Source organism: Lolium perenne, chromosome 4 (genome assembly GCF_019359855.2).
Source record: "Lolium perenne isolate Kyuss_39 chromosome 4, Kyuss_2.0, whole genome shotgun sequence".
Lineage (NCBI taxonomy): Eukaryota > Viridiplantae > Streptophyta > Magnoliopsida > Poales > Poaceae > Lolium > Lolium perenne.
This window is the reverse complement of record NC_067247.2, coordinates 394,532,010-394,541,507: the sequence shown is the minus strand read 5'-3', so window position 1 is coordinate 394,541,507 and position 9,498 is coordinate 394,532,010. Positions and strand designations below refer to the sequence as shown.

At 42.1% G+C, this 9,498-nt stretch overlaps 1 pseudogene; it reads left to right on the top strand.

Annotated features, from left to right (window-relative positions):
- The first annotated feature begins 6,856 nt into the window (after positions 1 to 6,856).
- On the top strand, positions 6,857 to 8,624 carry LOC139830325 (110 kDa U5 small nuclear ribonucleoprotein component CLO-like; annotated as a pseudogene).
- Positions 8,625 to 9,498: the final 874 nt, after the last annotated feature.

Here is a 9,498-nt window from a genome sequence, read left to right as displayed (position 1 = left end):
CATTTGCTATTTGTCAATTAAGTGACTTATGAGCTTCATGTTGAGTTGTAGTCCGTGAGTCCTAGATACATCTACACGACCTCACAGCTACTATACTCTTACACGGTGGCTTCGGCCACCAACACCTCCTCTTTGCAGGTTTTTCGGTTCTTCGTGACCTTGTTTTTGTTTTTCTTCTTTGCTTTCTTCTTTTTATTTTTGAGAACCTCCTCCAAGCTTGTTTTCTCGTGATTTTTGCAAGCTTGGTTGTATGTTCTTTTCTCCATCTCTCTAGTTCCGTTCCCCTCCTTTTTGGTGTTCCGATGCCAAAGGGGGAGAAGTTCCTAGGTGGATGGAGACCTTTGTTGTTTGTAGCCGTTTGGTTCTAGTTGCTTATCTTGTCTCTCGGCTACATCAACAACCCCATGGAGGCATTCTATTGTGAGTTTGGGTATTCTCAAGGCTATGGTATGATAACTTCACCCAAATCTCCGTATATGATCTCATGTTGCCTCCATATTGTGCATATGCCTCTTGAACATGTCATCTATCTATGTTGCATATGCGCTTGGTTTGTAAAAACTAGGGGGAGTGATGTCTCTATAACATGTGTATTTGTATTCAAATACATATTCATGATATGCACATGTGTAGGGGGAGCTCCGTCTAGTTTTTGCAAATCTAATGTTCTCATCATAACATCATATGTTATTGTCAACTCTTGTGTTGTCATCAAACACCAAAAAGAGGGAGATTGTAAGAGCAAAATTCATATCCCATGTTTTGTGTGTTTGATGACAACACTTGAGTAATCTCACCGTGTGCCTTGAGTATCATTGTTAGATTTGCAAGTACACGGTGACCTCGCCCGATTTTATCCCCTTCTTTCTCCTCCATTGTTGCTGAGCTTAATCCTTGAGGATCTCCTTCCCCCTCCAACCAATCTTGCCCTAATTTTGAGGATAGGTGGAGGAGACCCCGATCTATAGTTCTACCAAGAGAGATTTCACAAATACTAGCTATTCCTTAGTGGATCTTGGTGGTAGGGTTCCTTTGGTGGATCTTGGAGAAGAGTTCCTTTGGTGGAGCATTGGGGAGCTCCTTTGGTGGAGCCTTGGAGAGTTCCTTTGGTGGAGCCTTGGAGAGTTTCTTGGTGGAGCATTGGAAGAGTTCCTTTGGTGGAGCATTGGTGATGGGTTCCTATGGTGGAGCATTGGAGATGTGCAGCTATGGAGTCTAGCTTGGTGATGTACTAGCTCCATAGGGTGTTGGGAGCATCCTTGTGTGTGTGGAGCTCGCCCCAACCTTGTGAAGGAATCACCGCCTCGACCGGTGCCTTAGTGGAAGAGGGAGAGCACCTCCGTGGAGCTCTCTCGAGGAAGAGGGTGAGGCCTTCCTTCGTGGTGTGGCCGCCTAGTCTCTTGTGTGAGACTAGCACCTCCTCAACGCAGACGTACCTCCTTTAGTGGAGGGAACTGCGGGAAACAAACCTCGACTCGCCTCGCGCCCCCCCGGTTGTCTCGCTCCTCACTTTGTTTATCTTGTTGATTCCTTTACTTGTTGCACATACTCTAGCTTCATTGTAGGATCACCCCCATTGCTAAAAGTCACACCTTTACCTTCCGTTTCGTAAAACTTGAAAAAGACTAAAAATTTCCGTAGCGCCATTCACCCCCCCCCCCCCCCCTCTTGTTCGCTACGATCCGTTCAACACATTAGAAAATATTTTTGAAATAACAAAGTTTTTGTTAACCCTAAAAATTGAGTAAATGGGAAATTGTTTTTATTTGTTTTCAAAAAGTTGGGGTGTTACATTTTCTTTAAAATTTTACATGATCGCTTTCTTGCTAGATTTTGTTGTTCCATCCTAATCATGGGTTTAGGGATATTCGTTAATTTTCACTGCTTTTCTTTATTAAAGTTCAGTATTCAATGTATGCATGATCCCGTTGGGCGCTCTTGCTTAAGAGCCAAGTTATGACTGCTAATATTGGTCATGTTAATTTCATTCCATGGATACACACCTGGAGATGTGACCTAAGAGGAACTCGATCACATGTAAGTTTGAGCGCAATGATGCTACTATCAACATACTATTCCTGATTTTGTTGTACTGCAATTGGTTTTCTCACCTCGATTGTTTTGAATTCCAAGCATGGACAAGCTTTTCGGCGTTGGATTCCACAATGAAGAGAATAATGGGACCGGCAACATGGAGCTTCTACGTCTGATGCGCCATTTTTTCTTATTAAGGTTAGTCTCGATCTGACCATCCGTCTTCTACGAGACTTTTATGTGGTGTTTTCTAGAAAAATTCAAAGAAGGCATCATTCTATTAATGCATTTCCGGAGTCTTATGTACACACTAGGGATTCATGGTTTAGGTTGTATAATGCATATAGACATACTGTTGGTGTGATCCTTCTCCTCCAATTCTTTTCATGTCAGTAATTTATCTGAGGAGAGCATGTTGTCTTTATCTGTTAGAAACTAATTTCATTACCTTTCGGTTTCTTATCATACTCTCTCTACCTCAAGCTTAGTTCCTTTCAAAATCTGTTGTCCTAACTTTTCTTCAATTTGTTATTCCTCTGTGTAATCTTGAGCTAAGCGTTTTCCACCAAAGCACCAGTCGATGAAATGAACACTGCGTAGTACTCCGCCGATGAAATGAACGCTATACACATGCCTGACTGTTTTGCCTTTAACTTGTGCACCTTCAGTTTAGAGTAGTTGTGTAGCCTGCCTACCCGTACCATTGTGTGTCCAGTCTATAGTTTCTTTCACGCATGCAATTTTTATTGTGTAAATCTCAAAGCACTGAACTAATGGACAGTTTTTTTCAAAGTGACACCATTTCGATCTCTTATCAATTATCTAACACAATCAAGACACAGACCCTAAAAAAAATACACACCCAGAAAACAATAGTGTTTATACCAAATTAGTAAAGGAAAACGTACCGATCTGAAGGAGGTTGTGGCCGCCATGCCGTCGGTCAAGATGGCCACACTACTAGGAAAAAGGCATTCTTAGGGGCATTTATATCATGGTATATACCGATGGGGCCACAACCATTTCGATCTTGTTGAGGTTTTAGAATGACGGTTTGCAGCTGAATATAATCATGGTATATACCGATGTGGATAGAAAACTTATAGTACTACTTATAATCACGACATCATATAATTTACAGTGAACATGAAAGTTATATCTTAACTGAAAGTTATATGAAGCCTTTTTATTTGCAGCAGCATGCTACAACTAACTTACTTCCTAAACAAGGTGTATATTATATAGAAGAGTAGAGATATGTGCCCCTAAGAAGCACAACAAATGTTAAAACCAGTACTTGTTAACTAATAACTGTAATACTTGTTAAGATCAATTCTTGTTAATGAATAACTTGTATCCTTCTATATAAGCACATAGGAGTAATTAATAAGTAATAATCCTATCGCGTATGGTAGATCTGCCACATGTAGGTGCATAATTTCTACTAAACAAACAAACATTGAAATCTAGGGAAGATGGCATAAACCAACAAACCTGATTCTCTTGTGCACAGACCCTGGTAAAATTTAAACATTCATTGGAAAGTGCACTTATGCTACTATAGGATATATAGGAATGAGTAGATGGTTGAGAAACTACATTATCTTTCAACCTCATGAAACTGTCATGATCCACCTATTTTAACAGTTTAAGCTCACGCAAGATTTTTCGTGGAAACTACAGAGGTAGTTAACAGCTTACTGGTCTATAAATGCACATCAAAGAGTGATTTGCCCGTCATAAGAGTTATTACATAATAACCACTTAGGCAGATAAATAGATGTATGTAAAATATATTGCCATCTTGCAGCAGAAGATTGACATGTTAACGAGACTGGAGGTGGTTTCCAAATGTTTACGAGACTGGAGGCGGTTTCTAAATGTTGATCAAAAGTGCACAACAGAAGCCTCACAGCAGCATTCAGATTCAACTTATAGCCACCACAGATTTTACATAGCTATCACATGTAGTCATATTTTTTTTATCCGATGCCCTCCTGACAACAATTTTCACCAGTGGTATATACAGAGTGAGGAACATGATTCTTAAAGTGGCATGCGTGTCATTGATAAATATCATTAAGTCTGAGGATCTGAAAATAAAGAGTGAACCCTAAGATAACGCAATGATAAATTTAGGGATTGTAATGGAAGCTCACAATTATGGTGTAAAGATTAGTGAACGTGATTTACGTCTCCATTATTTATTAGAATCTGAAGAGAAATACAACATTATCCACTTCAAGGACCCGCAAATGAACAACAATTGATTTACATGATACAAATAAATATATAGAAAAAGAGGCATCATTGGAATTCCTTTTTTTGTGGGCTTTTTTTGCGGGCTTCATTGGAATTCCCACTGACCAAAAAATAAGAGATAAAGTTTAAAAAATCATGATTAATTGAAGTATTATTATCCGATCTCGACACAGATGCACTTTTGAAAAAAAGCAACATCATTATGAACCTCTTCGTTTTACCAGGGTTTTGTCTCCAGCTCCTTATGCAGGCCTATGAAAGTATGAAACACCTCCACTATGTATCTCTCCGCCATTGTATTACGTCCAGCATACCTGATCTGATGACCATTGTTTTCCCCCTATAATTCCGAACAGTTATAAGTACACATATGAGAGAGAGAGAGAGAACAACATGATAAAGTGAAGAAAACAACATGATAAAGTGAATCTGAGCAGTGATTGTACCAAAAGGTGTGAAACTAAATAAAGTAATCAAGAAAAGAAGATTTCAGCAAGGAACAAAAAAGTTTGCAGTTTCTGAAATTGTAGATGCAGTAGAGAAAATTAGTTGTATGGATGAAATAACTAAGGGCTTAACTGTGACTAGAACTATAGTACTTTCATCAGTTATTTCTGACAACTGAAAAATTCAAGATTGTAAAATAAGTTGCAACACAAAGAAACCAAAACTTGATGATGATGCAGAGTATATCCAGCTCACGTGGATAGTATAAACAGGTGCTGCCATGTTGTCAAACAAAATCTTTCCATCCTCTTGGTATAAGAATGATGCCTATTTATGCAATATCACAAACATGTAAGGTGCATCAAAAACTGAAGACATTCTTATTATGTACCATATGACCAATAAAAACAACTGTACCTTGCATTCTAAGATTTCAACTGGTCAGGCCGAGACCTATAAAAAATTACCACCAGCTAATGAGAATTTCAGGAAAATGCTAATATTGACCTTCAGCATCATGCGTACAGCTTGACAGATACTCTTAAATGTTTGTCCAATTGACCGGCCCTGGAACAGAATACATATTAACACTCGCTGTCTTAGATAATGATTTTTCAGAAACTGTAGCAATTACACAAACATGGTATATCATAACAACAAGGGATGTAATTAACATGTAATCAGAGGTGGTTACCTTGATATTCATGTGATGTTAAATTTCATCAGTTCGTAGATCTCATCGCATGTCTTCTTCAACAACCTGAACCTCACATAGGTCATCTTTCAATATGAATCAGCCAATTACTTTGTATGGCGTACATAGAATGGGAAAAAGTCATCTACCAATTAATCAACCGGAACATGTATATATATGCCAATCTATTAGTGCACAATACCATTACCAGTCTACATCATCTACATGTTCATCGAGGAGTCATGTTGGCATTTGGCAGGTGTCTCGCGTAATACGTATGAATCTAGCAGACTTAGGAGTAGTACCTTCATGGTCACGTGGGAGCCCTCCACCTAGGCAGCGGCCTCTTGTAATTCTTCTCTGCATCAATGATGGCCGAACGAACACGAGCGACTACGGCCGTAGCTCAGGGAGGATTAGTTCTGCAAGGAACTGCATGAGGGGCTGACGGGTTGCATCTCGAAGTCGACGAACTGATCGGGGAGGAACAACTGCTTGATCTAGCCGGGGAAGTGCAGGGGTGGAGATCGGGCGGCGCGGTCAGGGAAGTGGACAGGAGGTAGACGGCCACCATGGTGGAGCGACGCACCCCCTCTGCTCCCCGTTCGCCCTCTCCATCTCCATCTCCACGGCTGGCCCTCCGTCCATCTCGACCAGAGGTACCTGGACACCCATCGTGGATCGGTGCACCCCCTCTGCTCTGACTCGTCCCCTCCTCTTGTCAGCCATGCGCGTATCTCCGCTTTCCCCAGGCGCGGCGGTGGTGTGGATCCGTGGAGGTCGTGGGTATGGTTGGTGTGCTTTGTCAAGTGGATGAGTGGAGGTTGGGGAGATGCGCCGGCGGCACCTGACAGGGTTGACGATGCGATGTCGGCTAGCATACATCCGCTCCCGCTGCCATCTAGCAGGCCGCCCGTCGGTCATCCACCTCCACACACGGCGATATCTACGACGCAGCTGCTTCTCCGAGGCCGGACACCATCGCCAACTCATCCATGCCGTTCCCTATGCTAGCCTGCTACGTTGGGTGCGCCGAAACCCTAGGTTAGGGAGGCAATATCGGGAGAGGAGGCGGCGGTTTCGAGGATCCCTGCGGCATCGGGGCCAGAGACGGGAATCATGCACCAGGAAAACCGGAGGAGCAGACATCTTGAAAAAATAGTTTTGGTGGGAGGGTAAAAAGGTCTTGGTGAAAATATGCTTGACGAAAAACTGTGACCGAAGGAAACAGAACCACTTCGTCCTTTTAATATCTGTATCTGTACTACTTAAAAAACACGAAGGTGTTCCGTCATCAGACGGTACGTAGTTTCCCTTCGTCACGCGTCGTCGTGCTTCATCCCACGTCGTCCACATGGGCCAGGCCCACTTAAACGGGGTTCTTCGATTGCGCAAACGTTTGCCCCAAAACTATCGCTCTCTCTCTCTCTCCCTGTGACGGATCTTACCGGCGGCACTACATCACGCCTTACCATCTCCCCTGCTTTCCGTTCCATAGCCCCTGCTGCCCGACGACGAGGATGCTAGAGAGAAGGCAGCAGCGTTCCCTCCGTTCTGAGCCCCCGGCATCCACTCCCCTGACAAGGATCGACAAATCCCCCGCTCGCGTCTTGATGACAGGATCAGCAACCGCACAGGCGGTGAACATCGCGGAGAGCGCGGCGACATGAATAGCGGGCGTGGTCACGCTATCGGCGGTAGGGCTCGCCGCCGTCATGTACTGGAAGCCCTTTGATTATTGGCCGAGTTCTCTCATCTATTTTGTTAGTGTTGTATGAATCCTGTCAGCCTATTGCGTGTTTGCAATTGATACTGAGTTGTTCATGTACTCATGTGCAAACAAACTTTCTATCAGATCATCAGTTTATAGTTTCATCTGTATTATAATTCTATCATTTTGTGGACTGAACATAACTTATTTTGACATACAGTGTTCTAACATTCTATTGGATGACTCTCTTTCTCTCGAGGTGGATAAGAACTTTCTGAATGCATTCTAAGATTCAAGTGTCCAAGGGTAGGGCACTCCGCTGTTCTGTTAATTCAAAGTTCATTCGGAAACTTTGTCAGTGCCTTAATCATTTTATTTGTTGCCCTAATCACAGGTTTCAGTGGGGGTGCTAGAGAAGGTCCCTGTGTGATGAACCAATTAGGAATGTGAAGTTCATGATCTTAAATGCAAACAACGCTCCAGAACCATAGCACTGTGGTGGTGGTCAAATAATCCCCACAGCCCGGTGGTCTACTCAGCCTTTCTGATGACTAATCCTTTTCTTATGGAGCCCCTGTTTATTATGTTGAGGTTAGTTATAGACTCCTTGAAAATAGATTTATCATTGCTATCTAAAACAATGTGTACATATTTTATATTTGCTTTATCTTTTGTTGGGTTAAAAGAATTCTGTTTTCACGACTTGATGTGATATTTGTGGCAGATCCAAACTCCAATTGATGTGTATCTTCTATATATACGACCCTGTTTCGGCGACGTGGTCATGTGACAGCCGATGTACCAAAGCCAGGCATTCCGGTATATGTTGTGAAGGTAAGAAACCTATTTTTTCTTCTGAATTTAGCCTTATTTTTTCACCTTACGTTAAACTCTTGCTGACTGTATTGTTTTTTGATTGTCAGGCATTTTTACCTATCACAGTCTCTTGGGTTTGAGATAGATCTCAGATACCATAAATAGGGAAACGCATTTTGTGTTTCACTGCTTGATCACTGGTTTATTGTTCCTGGCAATCCTCTTGACAAGAGCATTATCCTCCAGCCTCTGGAAACGGCACCTAGACAACAACTAGCCCGTGAGTTCATGGTAAAGATCCTTCAAAGGAAGGTAAGATATACATCTAGATACTGAACAAACATACAATAATATATTAGAGCCTGCCGACGACACCGGAGAGAAGGTGGAAGTGTCCCCTCTCCTGTGGTCGACACATTCCCACCCACGTCTACATCCGGGGAGGAGCAGCCGCAGTAGGCGGTGAGCATTGCAGAGAGAGCAACGAGATGAACATCGGGCGTGGTTGTGGTCCCCTTCTCGGCGGTAGGGCTCGCCGCTGTTGTGTACCGAAAGAGGCATGCCAACATCTATGTCCGGGTACACTGACTACTCCCTGTGCCTCTGAGCTTGTCCTATATCTCTCGGTCTGTCCAGGAGCAAATCCTTGCTCCAGGCAAGCCAGCCACTTATGAAATGTTTAAAGGAGATACAATTTATTCTTTTCGGATAATCCAATCATTGCATGAGCAAATCTGCCGTATATTATGTGGATTATTCTGTATGTGTGCTGTTCAAGAGGAGAGAGTTCTAGTTTTGGTGTTGAAACAACATCAGACCAATATCCGTTGTCAGTCCAAATGCATATACTTTTGGGGATGTCGTTTACATGTTACATTCTACATCGAAGATTTACAATTACTTCTGAATCACACATGTTATTAGATTACCTTGATTCTTGATTTGGAGCATTATGATAAGCAAGTAAGCAACTTGTCCTGGTTCTTACACATGGGTGGCAATATTGTAAATATGTAGCTATAATTGGTAATATTGTTTTCATGCGTACAATCACGGGCAGTGAGTAACTGCAACAAAATGGCGGTAACCCTGAGCTTCATTTCTGATGTTGTAGCCTTGTGGATGTCGAACCATTTAAACAAACAGAACATTTTTGCTTGTGTAAAATTTCATCGATTTATCGTGTCTTTGGCTGTTGAATCTGCAGTCAGGCTGCTGATATTTGTGGTCTTGGGAGATTGCGATAATAAAGTGTCTACTTTTCTTCCCAGTTAAACATTGCATGCATAAAACCAAAACAAGAGAATTCATGAAAACTCAGTCATGAGAATCATGAAAGCTATATGCACCTACCATGTGTGATGGCTACCTGCAACTTTCCTAAGAAACATTGCTTTAGATAGAACTTGGAAATTTGACAACTTAGTTGGGATAAAAGGCTATCTAATTCCTTAATTGAGTTATTACTGAAGTGGCTACCTGCAACTTTTGTAGAGTAGTATGGTTTAACTGAAATGTGTGAGAATAGCATGTC